The sequence below is a fragment of the Eptatretus burgeri genome, chromosome 7 (genome assembly GCF_056783735.1).
Source record: "Eptatretus burgeri isolate ZD-2024b chromosome 7, Ebu_testis_v1, whole genome shotgun sequence".
NCBI classification, from domain to species: domain Eukaryota; kingdom Metazoa; phylum Chordata; class Myxini; order Myxiniformes; family Myxinidae; genus Eptatretus; species Eptatretus burgeri.
The window spans coordinates 9881290-9900733 of record NC_140967.1 but is presented as its reverse complement, the minus strand read 5'-3'; the positions used below and the strand labels follow the sequence as shown (position 1 = coordinate 9900733).

The 19444-nt window shown below is 43.3% G+C and overlaps 1 protein-coding gene and 1 long non-coding RNA gene across 8 annotated transcripts in view; one reads left to right on the top strand and one right to left on the bottom strand.

The window, feature by feature from the left end:
- Positions 1-19444, top strand: part of LYST (lysosomal trafficking regulator) — a 346449-nt gene that overhangs the window by 40069 nt on the left and 286936 nt on the right. The gene's annotated exons all lie outside the window — the stretch shown is intronic.
- On the bottom strand, positions 5196-10877 carry LOC147022645 (uncharacterized). Of its 2 annotated transcripts, XR_015059832.1 has the most exons (4): positions 10723-10877; positions 10516-10600; positions 9610-9754; positions 5196-8758 (listed from the first exon to the last, which is right to left on the bottom strand). It is a non-coding gene; the product is annotated as an uncharacterized LOC147022645 (long non-coding RNA). The 2 variants fall into 2 exon arrangements; XR_015059831.1 differs by lacking the exon at positions 10516-10600 and having other exon boundaries at positions 5197-8758; positions 10723-10870.

The window sequence follows — 19444 nt, the reverse complement described above, 5'->3', positions numbered from 1 at the left end:
TGCCGATGACTCCACCCTCTGCCGTACCATCTGTCATCCCTCAGACCGGCAAGCAGCAGCTTCTTCGCTCACTGCAGATCTGGATAAAATCACAAACTGGTCCAACACGTGGAACATGTCTTTCAATCCACACAAATCTCACACTCTCACTATGTCTCTTCGAAAGGACCGTTTACAAAACTCCCCCATCCACTTTCTCAACAATCCTCTGGAAGAAGTCTTTTCTTTCAACCTTCTGGGTCTCACTATCCGCCATGACCTTTCCTGGGAAAAGTCACATTTCCAACCTTGCCTCAAAAGCCAGTCGCCGACTGAGAATCCTCCGTCGTGCAAAGTCCTTCCTCGGCCCTCTTGAGCTCCTGACTACTTACAAAGCTTTTTGTCCGTAGCCTGATGGAGTACTGCTCTCCCCTCTGGGCTGGTGCTCCTGCCTCCCACCTTTCTCGACTTCACGCTGTCGAAACCAGGGCTTTTAAGATCATTGGCATCTCCCGCAATGAAGCTGAGTCTTTGGGCCTCTCACTCAATCACCGCAGGTTGGTCGGTGGTCTTTCTGTCTTCTACCGACTCCTCTCCAGCCTTGCCCCCCTGCTCTCTCTGCGATTTGTCCCAACCACATTTCCACAGGGCGCTCAAGGTCCGCCAACAACCCCCTTCTGGTAAAACTACCAAAATCACGAATCACTGCTCATCTTCACTCTTTCATTCCTCTTTTTTCCCGCCTTTGGAATAAACTTCCTCACTCTATTCTTTCCCATTCTTCCCTCCAGGCTTTCAACACAGCTGTTCACCACCACCTCTTATCTTCCCCCCTCCAAAACCTCGATCGTTTCTACCCCGATAATCCACCCAAGCCCTCTTCGTTCAATTCTCCTGCTTTCCTTCCTGAAAGTCCCTGTAATGTCCATCTTCTCCTCGCCATGTTCCCCGTCCCATCCCCATCCCTCTCCCTTCCACAGTTCACCTGTGTCTGTTCCCCAATGTTTTGTCCCTTCCACTCCCACCCCTCTTGTCTCATGCCTCCTTGCTGTGAGTTGTGTGTTAGCTCTCATTCGAGCCTCGACCAAGGTATACAAAAAAAAAAAAAAAAAAAAAAAAAAAAAAAAAAAAATCCATCCATAACTTTTTTGAGATATCCTGCTCACAGACAAACAGTGGTGAAAACATAACTTCTGTCTACTTTCGGTAGCGGAGGTAATTACATTATCAGCATCATCCCTTGACTCGTTCCTCTGTTCACGTGAATCCACAGATATCATGTAGCATGTCTGTGGGATGTTAAGATACAGTTGCAGATTTTCCCCCATAAAGCACTCCAATTCAAACTGCCTTCCCAACATGTGAATGTTTTTTTTTTTTTAAGTCAAAATGTGTGCGCATTTGATGATAAAACGTGAATGCACAATGTGGTTGTGCGTTCGACTCGAGCCAAACGGCCATTTGCGATTTGCCATGATGAAATGAGTCTGAAGTCACAAAAATATTTCTTGAGATAGCTTATCAGTGTTTCTTTTTCTTTTTTTTCTGCAGAAGGTAAGCTTTAAAACAATACCATATGTTTAAAGTTCCCAAGACACCCAAAAGTACTGAAATTTCATATATATATATATATATATATATATATATATATATATATATATATATATATATATATATATATATATGTCCTATAGGAGTTTTTCATCGTGATTTCAGATCTGACAATTTTTTCACAATACTCATTCTGTAAAATGTAAAATTAAAAAATTACCCCCATGTGGGGGTGACTGTCATCTCGATAATTCCACAAGTTCTCAATGTTCAGTTCAGGTAACTGCGAAACAGTCCAAACTAACCGTTTTAGATTGAAATAGTTCACAGAGATACACTAGGATAATACAACTAATGACATAATTAATAAATATGTATTGTTCATTTAGTACCCGGATTAACACATCAGAATCACCAGTAAGTGCAATACGTGGTTTTCCGGTCCGTCCACTCTGGGGACATTTCACTTCCTGTTGTAGAAAAAAAAACGAAAAAATAGGCTTAGCTCTCGGAAATTATGATAATCCTGTAGATTATTCTTCACTGATTATAATGCAACTTTCAGAATGAAAATTGGTCAAGTATTTATAGAGATATTGAGGTTTGAAAAATCGTTAGAGCGAGCAAATTCATTAATTATTAATTGCACAGAAGTTTCGTGACACTGCACAAAGTAACATGTCAGGTATGAAAAAACTTTTTGTATGCCAGATTCATTAATTATTAATTCATTAATTATGGAATGTACTCATTGATGTATTAATCGGAAAGCATTTAGCATAATTTCTCACTTATCCCCTCATCCGGGATCCGTGGCCTCGCCCACAGCCTGCAGCCCTATGTCCGCCGGTGATTATGTTAGATATCGGCACGATCGAGAGGAGCCTGCTAATCATCCCTGCTGATGCACTAAATTGATGCAATCGTTCGGCCAGAATATTCGTTGTCAAGATGTTGCGTGATTAAATCACCAATACAGTCACTCGAATTTATACCGCCGACATACTTCTTAACAATCACCTTCGCCTCAGAAACCACAGTCAATCTGAACCACGCTGGCCACTGCTCAGACGCCATGACCGGACTACTGCGCAGTTCTACTACGGAGTTTAGTGAAAGATGACTCAGCATTTTGGCGCACGCGCACGAAATTATATTTTGAAAATAAATGCCGACGTTTGCATTTCGGGTTTGGAAACTTTTGCGCCTTCGGCGGAAAATGTATTAATATAAAAGGATAAAAATGTTTTATATTTATATTTCATTTCTACTTCCTTCCTTCTTTGCGAATCTCATCAGCGTTTTTGACCATCTTCCAGATCACGTGACGATCAAATGGGAAGGGAATTCAAAAATCTGCCCGGTTAGATACAAGATAATATTTTTTTTACTCATAATCAATAAACAGTTGCCAAATATCTTGTAAAATGGCAGACAAGATAGGTTTTGAAAATGGCGATTTTTATAACTTACATGACCTCGTGACCTCGTCCCTGATCTTGAACCCGGACAAAAGTTATATCGCTGTTTAATACTCATCGACCTCTACCCACATACTAAGTTTCATCAAGAAAGAAACTAAGGAATGAAAAATTGTTGACATACGGATGGACATTTGGTCTGGCTTTATTAGGTCATCTCGGTAGAGATGACCTAAAAAACAAACCTCTTCGGGAACGCCCCTAAAAATTCTGCCGAAATCTACTGAAAGGGGCGTAACCCACATGACGTCAACTGCAGGACGACAAAGGCTGCACATAAATTACTCGGGGCGGTGGTCTACGTGATTCTATTGGCTTTCTGTGCGTTTCCACATTCGATTGGTTGACTCAATCGCTTCGTTCATTTCTGCTTTAAAAAAATCAAACATTTGGTTTTGAATAATGGATGACATGGACTTTCATTTGTCTGGTAATGACAGTGAGTGTGAGAGAAATTAAGGATTTTGGTCTGAATCACATGGAGAATTGTCGGATAACAGCCGCGGGAGGTGAAGTTCGGGCAACTGGAAATGAAATACGGCTTTACCAGTTCGAGCCCGAAGCAGGACAAGCAGAGGAAACTGGCGATGAAATTCCCGGAGTTCATGATGATCAGGAGGACATCGAAGGAAGACTTGGCAATAACAACTGGTGAGACTAAATCCTATTCGTAATTCAATAATGTAAATTCTACTTGCATACTGCTCGATATCAGAAATATTTCAGTGAGGTGACGTGACCAGCGCAGCGCAGCGGACATGTTTCTCCGCGGTGAATGAATCGTAAGCAAGGCCAGCCCATGTCATCGGCCGTGTCTCTGCGCATAAAATGAAGCAATCTCGCTGTCCGGATACGATGAAAACTTGTGTGCAGAACACACCTTGCGACACAATTGTCAAGAGTAGTCCGATTAAATCTGACGTTCTGTTGCATTTTTATTTATTTTATTCTTGCTGTCGTCATGTAGTGCTAGTAGGAAACAATGAAGAAATGAGAATAATAAAAGAAAGCTACGGCACGTCAGATTTATCGGCCTAGTCAGACGGACGATGGATTTATCAGACTTGTCTAGACTCTAGAGATATAGAGTTGACAAGTAACTTGTATAAGCATGCACACAATGTATGTCAATGCGTAAGAGTCCTGAGGCGATGAGGCCGTGTAATAGGACAGATAAATTTGTCTTTCATAGTTGTGCAACATATTTTACTCTGTTCATTTATTACAGAATTTTGGCTAAATGTTAATGAATAGCAAGCCAATGGAAGCAGTACCTTCACTTTAGAATAAACCCATGTATGTCGAGTGCAGCCATACCTGGCTTGCTTGTATGTGGAATCGTACCTATCCCAGTAGGCTGGTTTCAACGAACAATTCAACAAGGAGTCATAGACTGGTACTTACGAAATCGTCAACTTGACCTCTGACCTTGTCTTATAAAAACTGTCTCTGGAGAAGGTAGCGACGGAAATCAGAAGTTTCTACGATGATTCTGTACCAAACCATCAAAAATCGTAACGTCGACCGAAGCAAAAATCTCCATTTCTCCACGCAATTATTTAATATTATTTTATCAGTCACAAAACTGTAATATTAGGCCATCCACCAACAATCTTTACATAATCCGACGGCTTAGCGAGTCAGGCATGCGACGGTAACCTTTATTGGGATAAAAAATGACTTTTAAACATCATATTTATCGAAAACACCGTCAGCGCGCACACGGAAAACCTTTACGTGACTCAACGACGTGTCTGCTCGAGCGCGCTGCACCATGTGACGAGCCATGACGCAGCGAGTGAAATATTTTTTATACAATCTTAAACGTCTCCAAAACATCCGATTTTTACCAGAATTTTGACAACCGAGTGTAAAGCGTCCTAAGCGATCGCAAAAACCGAAGACAAAATTAAAATTGAAGTTAAAACAAACTCGTAACGTCGACTGAAGCAAAATACTCCATTTCTCCACATGAATTTACGGAATTATGTTTGACCTCACTGTGACCTTGACCTTTGATTTTGACCAAAATCTAATCAGCGCTAGCCATCACCCTCTTGAATCACGTGGTGTAATTTGACATTGGGAGCTTCTTCCGTTCTCGAGTTATCGTGCCTACAAACAAACGCACAAACACACATACAAACAGAGGACGGAAGTCATCAATATACTTCCGAAATCTTTAGATTTCGTAAGTAATAAGCTGCAAAATGTGGGTGCAGGTTTTTCACATTGTTTGATTTTAAAATTATTTCATTGCGCCTTGAAATGATGCAATATTGTTGTGAATTCGCGCTCCGCCGGCGCGTGAACAACCGCGTTTAACCAATAGCGGCCGCTTCGCCCACCGAACGTGCAATTCAGTCATGACCCTCTCGGAACAACGCCAGGAGCTAGTCACGGGTGGGGGTTTAACCTCACCACAACTCAGTCCGCATTCGACCCGCGCGAAATAGGGTCCGATCGCCGAATGGTCGATTTACCTATGTACCCGCGCGGGTAGCGTACCGAGGAGTTGTACCACACCGCAGGTCGACTTCGGACACTAACCGCTTTAGCGGCTCGTTCCGTACTGCAGGGATTACCGAGCGGAGTTATCATCGACCTCGACGGTTCAGATTATTTATCGGGAACTTACACCCACTGTTAATCTCTGACGTGATGCAAGATGGAGATTCAAACAACGGAAAGGACGCAGCGAAACGGGGAACAATTGGACAAGCACATTTATTCATGGAAGCACGGAAGGCACGTATATTACAGTAAAACAAAGGAACAAAAGCAATACACGTATATGTTTTTATGCAAAGAAAAACACAAGCAAAGAACCAACGCAGATCTACAACCGAATAAGGCAATTCACACGGCAACACTTAAAACAGTTCTACTTCTCAAGACTGGCGCCACCCACAGACATTTACACAAAACCCCAAAAGAAAAGGAAGCCACAACTTCCCTGAGCGCGTCATCCAGCCCTTGGCGACCGCAACTCCGAGTCCCTCCAGCGTGGTCCACTGGGCTCGTTCCTCGCGCCTGCACGTGTCGTCCGCCCGACCCGAACGAACGAACAAAACCTCAAGCAGGGACTCTCCAACAACTCTCGACAATTCTCCTCAGGAACAAGGGAACGGACTCTCCACGCCCACCCTTTTGTAGGGTCGGGCTCTGCCCTTCGCTCCGCCCCGGGCCCCGCCCCTTTCTTGGCTCCTCCTTCCTTCGAAACGCTTCCAGAAAATGCCTCGAAGGGGGGCGTTCCTCTCCCCCGGCCACGTCACACCGCGCATCCGCCAATTGGGAGAGGACGTGCCACCCCCTCCCCCTTTCTCACCAAGCGCGGGGGAAAAATGGCGGGAAAACCCCACAGGCGTTGTTGGTTTTCTTCTCCGCGCGCCATACGACGAGGGAAGGAAGATTCGGGCGGGAGATATTTGCGCAGGCATTTTGGGCGGGAGATCTTGGCTGGAGATATTTAAGCGGGAGTTTTGGGCGGGAGATGCCCCTTCGCACCCTTGTTGCTGCTGCCACTCCGCTCCTTTCATCCGTCCCGCGGAGATCGTGACCGCACGGTGCTTGTTGAATGGCGAGTGGCGAAGATGGTGGTAGCGTAGTTGTGGAAGGTGGCGTCGTGGTGTGAATGGTGTGATTGTTGGCGTCGTGTAGTGAATGGCGTGATTGTTGAGATGTTGGTTTTGGCGATGTTCGTTGTTGTTCTTGCACCAAAATAACGACAGCAAAAGAAAAACGACTATCTGAGTCGCAGCCCGAATGAATCACACATATTCCCTCGAAACAACAGGTTTGGGCTCACTACACATGAACTTATCGATATATCTCACCTGAGGACCCTTTATGGTGTATTGCGAATTTCCACAGCCGTAACAATATTAATCGTTAGTATTTAACTTTTATGTCCCTTTAAGTTTTTTTTTTTAATGGAAAGGTTCAACAGTCACATTTTATATTTTGTAGACATGATATAGCCCTTTATTGTGCCCTTCCCGAGCCTCAGTGGTATAGCCCTCATGTATTGGATTTGTACACGACTACGAAAAGGTTGTAAAGGGATCAATAATTCCCTTGTGATTGTTGTGCATACACTGCTCAGAAGCAGAATTTCTTGTCTCTGTGTGTGAGGAAACTTCCGTGAAACAATCACAGGAATTAAGACGATCAGTGAGATAGCAAACACATGTGCCCAATGCATTTGTACGTACTTTATATGGTGTGCGACTTCTCGAGTCAATCCACTCTGTGCGGTTCTGCATGTGACGTCAACGCTGCGGTTCGCTGAAGTCAACTTTTTTAAGGGGCGGGGCATAGTTATGTTGTGAAAAGCACCAGAAATGTTTATCGAAATATTGGTCTAATTATCCCATTTTTGATTAAAAAAAACAACAAAAAAACATGGGTGATTTCTTCACTCGGAAGGTCAAGTTAATATATAAATAATCAGAAAGTTTTGGGTGTCATGGGACCTTTAAAGGTAGCAGGTGTAGTTGGCGAGTTATAGCACAACACATTAGTTGTCAGAACCGTCCAACAGAGAAATGAGTGTTAAATCTAAGATGCTGTTTTTGCCCAATATTCTACACATTGATAACGGGAATTCATAACTGACATCGTGATAAAAATGGATATGCTCAAAGATGGTACCCTGCTCTCATTTCTGCATTAATTCCATTGGAATGGTTTAATGTTTTGACATTCTGTGTGTGCCTCCAATTCTCGTGTACCCAACCCATGCTGCGCCCTACCCCCATCTTAACCCCGAGTACCCACCGTATACGGTGCTCCGTGTCCTCACCTGAAAAGGTAAAGTTCTGTCCATCCTTGACCCTGCTGCGTTGAGAGTCCCATCTGGCATCAATGCCCACGGCCCATGTTCTCAAATCCTGCACTGCTCTTCTTACTCCCCCTCTATCTGCCCTATTCAGCCTGTCCTCCTTTGGCTGCTTCCCATCAGCCAAGAAGTCCACAAACATCACTCCCATTTACAGAAGAGTGAAAAAAAACAAAACTGATCCAACATGAAAGGCACTTGGTAGAGCACACACCTCTCTCGGGTCCAATAAATTTTTGAGACATCATGCTGTAAATCGTTTTTGGCCCCATCTCTGAATAGTGAAGAATCACTTTAAAAATCAAATAATTCTTGTATCCAGATTCGCATCTTAAACAAAATTGAATCATTTCTTCCTGGTCACACACCCAACCTGCCCACCAAATTTCATCCAAATTAGACCACAACTTTTTGAGAAATAGCTCAGAAGACACCCTTTTCCTTTCCTCCACCTCCTTCATGCACACAGCATTCCTTCATGGGGTTCACAGAGATTCAGTCCCTCACACAACAGCACGTTTGAGGCTGCTCGTGCTGCAAAACAAAGATCATTTTCCACAGCCAAGAAGAATACACCATCTTCTTTTTCTCTTATTTTTCTTTTCTCAGAACACCACAGCTCGCTTCTTCTCCCGAGTCTCTCTCTCTCTCCTTATTCCTCGATTTGGCTTCATGGTGTGGTCGAATCCTTCATACAACGCACACCTCCTCTACAGAGTTCACAGAAGTCGAGTCTCTCACACAACACGCTGAGGCCGCTCACGCGATAAAGTAGGGATCGTTTTTCACAGAGCTAAATACTCGCGTTCTTCTTTTTCTTCTCTTTTTACCCTTTTTCCTTCAGCTCAAAAGAAAATGGTTGAATCCTCTCCATGGTCGTGCTGTGAGGAGACAAGGGAGTGGATAGCTGGGGGGGGGGGAGGGTGGGGGTGATTGAGGGGGGAAGGGAGGACTTTTGGCAAAGGGAAATAAAAAGGGGAAGAAAAAAAAACTACAAAAAGGTCCCATTTCTGATCCCACAGCTGACCCAGCATTCCTCATAAAACACACCTTAAACGTCACAAATTGGCATGCATGCCTTTCAACCAATGACACCTCCCCGCACTCCCACAACCATAACGGAAGAAAGCGGAAGCGGACGAGCTTTGCATTTTGTTCTCGTTCATTTATGTAACCTCATCAAAATTGTGATATAAATTTTGGAGTAACAGTGGTTCCAAGAAGCTATTCATTGGGACGCAATCATTCAATTTGTTCGCATTTTCTCATTTGTCTTTTCAATTTTCAACCCGTCTGCTCGGCTAATAAAAAGAAAACGGGAATGTAGCTTTTAAAACCACGTTGGGGAATAAGTGCAATGATCAGGCTATTTGGTTGGTTGATGAAATTTGTAAACCAGTCATGTCATTCCAAAAAAGGATGATCTGCAAAATAATAAAAATTCCACCCTGAATCTGGGTAGATGGGAAATGTAATTCCATAATGATGCCTTTGAGAGTCTCTCCCTTGAGAAGGACAAAAGAGTGCCTCCTTGGTCCTGATGCAAGGGAGAGAGAGGATCGATGCACAAGCCAAAGCAACAAGTGAAAACTATTGCAATTGCTGGGAACCATAATTACATTTTTATATTAAAAACGCACCACACGCACACGCACACGCACACGCACACACACACACTTAGAAAGCATTCAGTCGTAATACATACTTGGTAGTGTGTGGGGGTGTTCCTATAACAAAAGCAATTTGTTGTTTGAGTACCTGCACAAGAAAATGCAAAATTTGCTGAGACTGCCACAACGAAAACACGGAGACATGGGGTATCGAGATGATGCCGGAAATCGCCTTTTTGATGGAGAGCCAGCTTTTTCCACAACCGTACGTGAAGCATGAACACTGATCTCAGCTGTAAGGAAAGCACCCGATGAGGGAGTACCGAAGTACGTGTGGTTCGACATACAATCGTTAGCCGCACCTCACAGGCAGATAAAATTGAATTCAAGGCAGTTAAAATGGCGTTCATATTTTCGAATCAAGTTATCCAAACAATTTTATAATGAGTCATCCGTTTTTATGATAAACAGCACTTGTAATCCAGCCAACACCATGCACGATAGGTCGGATGCAGATGAGCATCAATGGCTAGATGGTTAAAGTAATGCTCCCAAGGCGTATTTAATGATAACCATCGATTGCAGAACTCTCCATCACGCACGAATATCAGCATAAACGACAAGACGTCGATAATGTGCACATCTCCACTGAGGCTCGGGAATGGCTGGCACTGACATGGAGCACACTTCACATTCGCTTCATGATTAAAATGGACTTCGCTTCATGATTAAAAAAAGTGATCTTGAATGGAGATAAAAATTGATATTTGGATGCAACTGTGAGATCTGGAGCCATAAATGGGGGGAAAAAATAAAATAAGTGAAAGATATGACGTGACTGCTGCAAATTGAGTTGCACAATTCCAAGTATTTCATGGTTTGTGGTCAGGAAGTGTGAGGTTGGCCTGTTGCACTTCTCTCTTCTGTCACATGCTTCCAAGGAAAAGTTGTGAAATTATATTGATCACCCATTCCTTCCCCACCCACCATATTTTTCTTTAAACAACTCGATTTTAAAGGTTTATTACACTCTCCCACGTTGCTCTCGACTCACCTAAATTTGCCATTTGCCATCGCCTCACTGGGACTCACTAGTGTGCTTCGCCTTGCTTTTCATCATTGCAAATGCACTTGGTCTGCTACCTCGGATATGTTGAACAAGTTAGTAGTTTTTAGTTTCAATTTTTTTTAAAACACAATACATGAAATGATGAGTCAATTCCCTCCCCCCCCCACCCCATCCCCAAATTTGTCTTCATACCTGTTCAGATGGTTTTTCATCCGCCTTCGCAATGGATCGACGATCGTACTAAAGTGTGTTGCGTTTGGCTGTTGTGAGATAGAGCCCGTTGTTTTGCTGCATCATAATGTAGCTCGAGGGTGGGACATGCTGTATGGGGTGGGGTAAAAGGCGGTTCACCGAAGCCTGTTTGATCGAATGCTGCCCACCCAAAATCAGGGTTACACTTTGTCTACCTCCGATATCCGCCTCGAGAGGCCTGTAGGTGAAACGCCGGCCTCCCGATGTGAGTTTGCTTCATTTATCGTGCTTTTACATCAAATCGTTTGCTCGCTCATGGCTTTCCAGCCCTTTGCTTGTTGCCGTCAACCTGTTGGCTTTGTCGCTGATAATTCCACATTGGTTTGCTTGCCATGCATCTCTTAGCTCGCCCCCTCCCTCACCATCTATTGGAACAGCATTCGTTATTTTCTCCTGTTTGTGGATGTGCATTGTATTTTGTGCTTGGGATCATCTTGGCACTTTGCTGCAAAAGCAAAACGTGGCAAAATTAATGCAAAATGAATCTCGAGAATACTCTCCTGCCAGACTTTAAGGAATAATAGCATTTCATTACGCGTCAAATTGGTCATTCTGTGGCAAGCCGAGCTCATCTCATAGTTCTTTCCTTTTGTCATGCCACACATTGACTTTGCTTGCCTGGAGAAACAAAGCCACCATAATTGCATGAAGCTGAACTGTAAAATGTGGCCTGCATGTCAATTTTTCACCACCAAGCACTCTGTAGCTTGGCGTTTTTCGGAAGAAAGTCCAACTTGCTGGAACGACTCAGCTTTTGTCGATCGATCCGCTGTAGCTTTATTGCAGTTAGCGGTGACTTGTCAGCCTCAAATTAAACCATGGCTTTCCGAATATCTGTCATTCATTTCTCTCCTCTAGCTTCACTTCTCATTAATTTTCATGAACTATTTGGCAATTGAAAAATAGTTTGAGGAGCAGAAGCTTGCACCTGACATGTATGTTCATTGATTTTGCCGTGATAAGCCGTTTCCTTTTTGCGTTTGTGCTCCGCAGGACTGCTGCACAACCTTCCATGAATCATCTCCTCCTCGCATCATTAAGTGTTGTCCTCGATACTGTTTCCTTCTCTCCAATGAAAACGTTTTGCCTATTCAGCTACAAACGCATCCCTCAGCTACAAACGCATTCCTTTAGTTTTATAAATACGCGTCCTTTCCATCGCATCTTCTCTTTCGATGTTCCATTCTTCATTTGTATATGCCTCAATTGTGTGTGCATGAGTGCCGAAATAACCTGAGCGTTTAAAAAGAGAAGCCATAATTTTATTTTATTTTTAACAAAATAGGGGTAGAGTTAACACATTTGTTTTTTGTTTGAGTTTGAGTCAATAATCTGTTTGGAATGGACAGATAGAGATTATCGTAACAGAAGGACGTGTGGCATGTACTTCCAGGAATTCCACAAAGAACGTCCAATAATTGTATAACAAAGTAGAACGGTACTCGGCATTCAGATCTTCACCAAAATCTAATCAATTAGTCCTCATCACACACCCAACCTGTTCACCAAGTCCATAACCTTTTGACATATTTTGCTGAAAGAAAGCAACAAAGACAGACGGGGAGGGGGGGGTGTGAAAACATAACCTCTGTCCACCTTGGGTAACAGAGGTAATTGGTGAAGGGTAATGATGATGAAGATATTCACTTGTAAATAAATGGTGCAATCTCCGGACGTCGAGGAATGGTTGAGAAGCACGCATCGATTTAACTGTGAACATTCCATATTTAATCATTTTCATCATGGACATGTTGTCACAGGTGATCTCAGAATAGTGAAACACAAAGTTGTGCGATTGCTAATAAAACTACCGAATGGTGGTGAGAACAAAAGTATCATCGCCCGTCCACAAGCATGATATTTTCTATCCCCATTAATCCTCCCCAAACCTATCTCTTTCCAGGTTTCCAGCTTTTCCTTCCATGTCTGTGATTGATTTTGCGGCTGTATACGTCTTGTTCACCCCCTGTATCCCCCCCCCTTGCTCTCATTCTTCCCCACATCCCTTATTTCTTGAAGTCTTCTATTTTGTTTATCAACCCTGCTCTTAGTGTCCCCCGCCACCTCCTCTTATTCCTGTTATGTCTTCATCCACCCAGTGTTCTACCTCCTCCACAAGCCTCAACAAACAGTCAACACTGTACATAAAAAACTGAAATAAAGCAATGGAGCTATAATAGGACTGATTGAATGGGCAAGAAAACAATTATTGATAATTACTAAATACCAAATACAGAAATGGTTATGATTGGTGGGGAAGCGCATGAGAGATGTTAATTAGAAATGGAGAGTTTGAGTCAATAATTCATGGGTATTTTTGGCCAATCCAGAAAAACTGGAGTATTGGAAAAGGATTTGAACACTTATTGTTTACTGACGAGGCAAGCAAGAATTTGTTTATATGTGAAATACTCTATTATTCTGACTCATACACAACTCCAAAGTGAGTAGCTTCTATGACGTCAATGATACCGCTATAGCTAAATCTCTCAATTTGTGATGTTTCTTTTTGACATTTCACACAAACGTCCCTCGTGATAAACTTGCCACCACGTCGGACATCGTTGGATAGAGCTTGTACCAAAGGAAGTAAAGAGTAAATTGCAGTCTGTTTGGAATAAAAAGAGCACATTGGTTTGGATAGGAAAGTCTCTGTGCAGTTTTTCAATGAATAATAAAATTAATTTTTCAATTTATAATGAACAGCAACAAGAAGAATAAACTTGCATTTCATAATGGGGTGGGGATATTCCACCAGACTGTGGGGATAGACTTGGGTTTCTTTCTAAGAAAGTTCGTTCCTGAGCATGTACGAGTCAGTGTCGCGAACATGAGCAGGAATAAACCAACAAGAAGGTGCAGAGACATCTTGAGATGAATTGATGATTTACTCACAATTCATGATGGGTTTATATATTTGATCGTTTTCATGATTGCGTCTATCCAAATGAGCTGGTATTCTAAAATGGAAAAGCAAACTCACTCTTCAGTCTTTTCTTTCTTTTTTTTTTTTTTAAATTACAAATCCACATGAATAATAACAAACTTCAAACGAAAATGCTTGATAAATGAGTATGAATGTTGTATGAATGACTTTATTGGACAAACATTCACAAAAAAGCTCTTGAATAGTGCAGATGCAGTTGAAATATTCTCGGCAGTAAAAGTAATTACACATAGCACATAGTACAGGTGCATGTATATGTGGCTATACAGTGCCTACAGAAAATCTACACCATCTTTAAAAATTTTCACCTTTTGTTGCCTTATAGCCTGGAATTAAATTGCATTACAGTAAATCCGATTTTTTTTTTTTCCCACCTTTATTTACACATTGTAACCCACAACTTCAAATTTAAAAACAAATTCTACAAATTTCAGAAAATTAATTAAAAATACAAAACTAGATTATCTTTGATGGATAAATGTCCACCCCCCCCCCCCAATATAATAGCAATTCTAAATTAGCTCAGTTGTAACCGATCACCTTCAACATCACACACCAAGTTTATTGGCCTCCAGTTGTGTTAAATTGTAGTGATTCTGATTATTTCAGAATAAAATCAGCTGTTCCTGTATGTTTCCTCTGCTGGGTAGTGCATTTCACAGCAAAGACTCAACCATGAGCACGAAGGAACTTTCAAAAGACCGGGATAAAGTTGTGGAAAGGCACAGATCAGGGGATGGGTATAAAAATATTTCAAAGGCCTTGACTATCCCTTGGAGCATAGTCAAGACAATCATTAAGAAGTGGAAAATGTATGGTACCATGAAGACCCCGCCAAGATCAGGCCGTCTCTCCAAGCTGGATGACCAATCAAGGAGGAGACAGATCAGAGAGGCCACCAAGGGGCCAATGGCAACTTTGAAAGAGCTACAGACCTTAATGGCAAAGACTGGTCACTGTATGCATGTGACAACAATATCCCAAGCACTCCACAAGTCTGGCCTGCATGGTAGGGTGGCAAGAAGGAAGCCATTACTCAAAAAAGCCCACCTTGAGTCCCGTTTGAGGTATGCAAAAATTATTTCTGGAGCTTCTGAAGCCATGACAAAAGTCTGATGAAACCAACATGGAACTTTTTGGTCTAAATGCAAAACGTTATATTTGGCGCACATCATCCAAAGATAGGTTCAGCACCGGCTAACAGAGCAAATCAGGTGGGGTACAACTTCCCATCTAACTATGCCTGTACACTGTGTCGGACAAATTAAGGAAAGGACAACCGAGACGGATTGGAAATAACAACAAACAATTATTTATGTACACACACAGGCAATCATTTAAAAGCGAGTATTTAAAGGCAAAAAGGCACAAAAGAGCAGATTTAACCCTAACAAATATTATTGTGCAATCTAATTGACACAAAAGACATATGGCCATCATTCAATACGGGGAGAATAAGAATACACTAAGAACTGCGAAGAAAACAAAACTCCACAGTGTGGGGTCGACGACTCCCCTCATGTCACACAACCCAATGGGGCTGTGCTCGTTGCGGTGTGATGGGATGCGCAGCCACATCTGAGGTGTCCAGACCCAGTAGGCAAGTTCTCTCCAGTGTCCGAGATATGCCAATGGCCAGGAGCTCCGTTTCTGCTGTGCTTACGGGACCAGCAGATCCCCACAAATCAAGCCGCATTATGGGCTTTCTTCTTTCTCTCCTCCGCAATATGAGCTCTTTCCTTCTCTTCTCGCATTCTTTTGCACCTTCCTCCTCACCGGCCAAGCTTTTTGGACATGGAAAAGGACCAGCTCTAAGCTCCTTTTCCCCTCACAGGACATGGCTTTCTTCCACAAGGATGAAGACCAACTCCGAGCTCCTGTCTTCTCACGGGACATAGCTTTCTCCCGTCTCTCTCGTGCGAGCCTCCCTCTCATTTGTGTGCATCCGATGTGGTGTGTCCACGACGCAGCTTATGGAAAATTCACTGTTTATGAGGGAACTTCAACACAACCCTCACACTTTCCCTCATGCACAAATGACACAGAAGGTGCTGTCTCGCACCTTCCTGCATACTAAAAAATCCTTTGTACAGTACGCCACTGTACCATCCATGCGAGATGTGCTGTACTTTATTATGGATGGGAAAAGCGTTGCACTTTGTGCCACAGACATGTACTGTATGTGAGAAGGGACAAATTACGATGCGGTGAAAGTAATCCAATCGGTCCAAAGGATTAATGACCACAGACTGACCGAGGGAAGAATTGTGCCCCCCGGCTGCGGGGTTGAAGGTAAGACTGATGGGGTGAAGGAGGGATAGTTAAATTGAGGTTTGGTGAAGGGGGTTATTGGTGGATTGAGAAAGGCAGAGGGATATTGTTGGAATGGATCGGTGAGGAGAATGAGGGGTAAGTGCATTGTAAGGAGCAGGTGGTTTGCAACGGATTGATGGGGGTTGAAAGTTTGTACTGTGGGTTGGCGGGGGGGGGGGGGTTGGGAGGAATTGTTGGGAGGCGTTTGACATGCCACCAGATTGTTTCCAGCAATCATCCTTTCCCAAGTGATGTCCAGTCACCTCGACTGCCAGAGTTGTTAAACCAGCTATTGGCACGTTGTTAAACCAAGATGGTACATCGAAGGATACCATGGTTTCGTGCTGTATGATGGTAACGTGCTCCACTCTCTGTGAAAACTTGGAGCTGTTGTGTGAAGCTCGCTCTGTTTTGCATACCAAAGGCTTAAGAGTTTTGGAGAGAAACTTTGGACAGATAATAGGATTGTCTGTTGATACAGGAGACAGTCCTTGCTTATGTACTTTTGGTAGCCCATAGCCCATATGCCATGTGGGCAACTCCATTGCTGCTGCATAACTGTTTGTAATCAGGAGCTGATGGTCTACCTGTTCTTTTAATTCCAGTGAGCAGCGAGTTCAATATATGTTTCTCCTTTTTAGTTGGGTCAGAGGTTAGATGCTTGTCGGTGGATGTGTCTGCCAGCATATCCTGCATATTTTCATTACATGCATACCGATCCATTAACACTGTGACACGTCCCTCATCTGCCGGCACGATTGTATCGTCGTCCATCTTACGGAGCTCCTGTAAAGCCTGTCATTGTGCCCAGTACAAATTACATTTGTTGTGGGCTGGGCATAGTGGACGGAATAAAAGAGCAGCCACACGTGATCTCACCTCATTCTTGGTGTTGTCAGGGAGTTATGTGATGGCAGACTTGATTCAGGATACAATGAAGTAATTTGGAATACCTCGAGGAGTACTCGTGAAGTTGAGGCTTTTCTGTAGTATGCTTTGTTCAATTTAATTTCCAACCACAAATCTTTACTTGCAATATATACGATAAAGGTCTGACAATAAAGCTCCAGGTTTAAAGCAACATAACATTTTAAATGTATCAATTATGTTTAGTGGTTGCTTTCAAAGTTATCTCCCTGGGATTATATACACACTTGTCAACTTCGCTGCCATGCTTCAAAGCACCCTTGGAAGTCGTTGTCTGAAAGGCCATTTAGCTCATTGGTCACAGCTCTGTGTCTCTTCTATTAATGTAAAATGAGTTTCTTTCATTGGAATTTCGGAATTCGGTCAAAACCAGCATTCTCACCCTTTCACCATTTTTCTCTGTCTGTACAATTGATGGGTGCCCCAACCAGATGTAATCATTCAAGTCCATTCTCCCTTCTGCAAACCTCTTGCCTCACTCATACACATAATCTTGACATTGCTTCTTCTCCATACACCAGCTTCAAGTTGTCAAAAATGCCCATGCCACTTAAGTTTAGTTTTACCAAAAACTTGATGATTATTCTATTCCATAAATTTGTCGTTCATCTTCAGAACACGATTGCAACAATTATAAATTTAATAAAACTCCAGTACGGCTACAAAACAACCGATCGATACAACAACTAACACAGTACTGAACGGACAATTATGATGCATGTTCAATTACGAAACCTGAGCCATTGCTGCCACCTGTTGAGAGAAACATCAGTCTGGAACTTTATTGTCAGACCTCACGTGTGTGCGTGCGTGCGTGCGTGCGTGCGTGTGTGCGTGCGTGCGTGTGTGCGTGTGTGCGTGTGCGCGTGCGCGCGTGCGTGTGCGCGTGTGCGTGTGCGTGTGCGTGTGCGTGCGCGTGCGCGTGCGCGTGCGTGCGTGCGTGCGTGCGTGCGTGTGTGTGTGTGTGTGTGCGCGTGCGTGTGCGTGCGTGTATACATATTACGGTTGTGAGGGTAGATACAGGAATTTAATGGGGAATTTAGGATTGAATGGAGTTGTCTGGTCCGTGGACGTGAAGGAGACATCTCGATGTAATTAAGTTGGGAAACTGTGAGCTTAAGTGTTACATGTCACCACATGGGGGGGGGGGGTGTCGTGTTAATTTGGTAGGGTTTAAGAATAAGCTTCCCCAGTATGTGATTGCCCCCTGGGACTTTTCCCTATATTTTTATCACCAAAACCGTGATTACAAACAAGCTAGCATGCCGAGCAGGCAGAAGCCCTGCCTCCAAGGGTGACGGCAGGCGAAGTCACACCCCCGAGGCTGATGATTGGGCGCGACGTCAGAAGCTCGCCAAGCGGGCGGAGGCCCCACCTTCCCGCGTTTTGTGTGGGCAAGCCAAGTCCCGAAGGAGAAAACGGTGGTTCAGGGGTGCCTTCAGTCAGTCAGAGGAGAGTGTAGTTCAGGGAGAGCACACACACAAGGCAGAGATGAGTTGAGGGAAGGAATGCACACGCTCACGAAAGAACGTAGTTCGGAGGTGTCCTGAAAGAACAGGGCTTTACGGCTGGCTTTCCTTCAACGCGTGAAGAAGACAGCACGATTCTTGTATTCGTGTTGAGGCGATTTGGTTTGCATGGTGAAGCAAGACGCTGGCCTTTGGCTCTTGGTTGGGTTGTGAGGAACTGATCCCGAGCTTCATGTATATCAAATAGCGGGTCGGTGAGGACGATAGACGCACAAAGCAGCTGCATGGTGTCTCTGAGCCTTGGTGTCAAATACCGCTCGCGGATTGCCTGGCGTACGTTTGTCCCGCTACGAGAGAAGCGACTTGGCACCATTTTGCGCGAGTCTCCACGTGCAAATTGAAGCGCCTCGATTCCAAGTTCCACAAAGACCAGCTCTGGGCCAAGCTAAGTACCAGAGTAAAGGAGGGGTTTTATTTTTATTTTCTTTCCCCTTGTCTGTATTTAAGTCTGTGTGTCAAGGTTCCTCGACTTAGAGTTTAATTTACCTCACGTATTTATCATTATTACATTTATTATTGTCCTTTGAAAATATTTGTCTATTTTCATGAAATGTGTTCATTTTAAGAAACTGTATCCGTGTATTTGTCGTGGGGTTCGAGTATAAACCACCCCCTGTGCTGTGCTTCCCCATGCCTCCTTTCCCACCACCATTGCACACTTTTCCAGCGCATGCACATTAATCTCTGAGTTTCGGCTGTAGGCTTCCAAGGGGGAAGTTCGGCCGTCCAGGACTGGTTAACCAACTGCCCCCACAATATGGGTCGGGTGTCCCCACAATATGGGTCGGGTGTTTAACCCTGAACTGGCCGCCAGCATCGCGACACAATATAAGTATATATGTATATATATATATATATATATATATATATATATATATATATATATATATATATATATATATATATATATATATATATATATATATATATATATATATATATATAT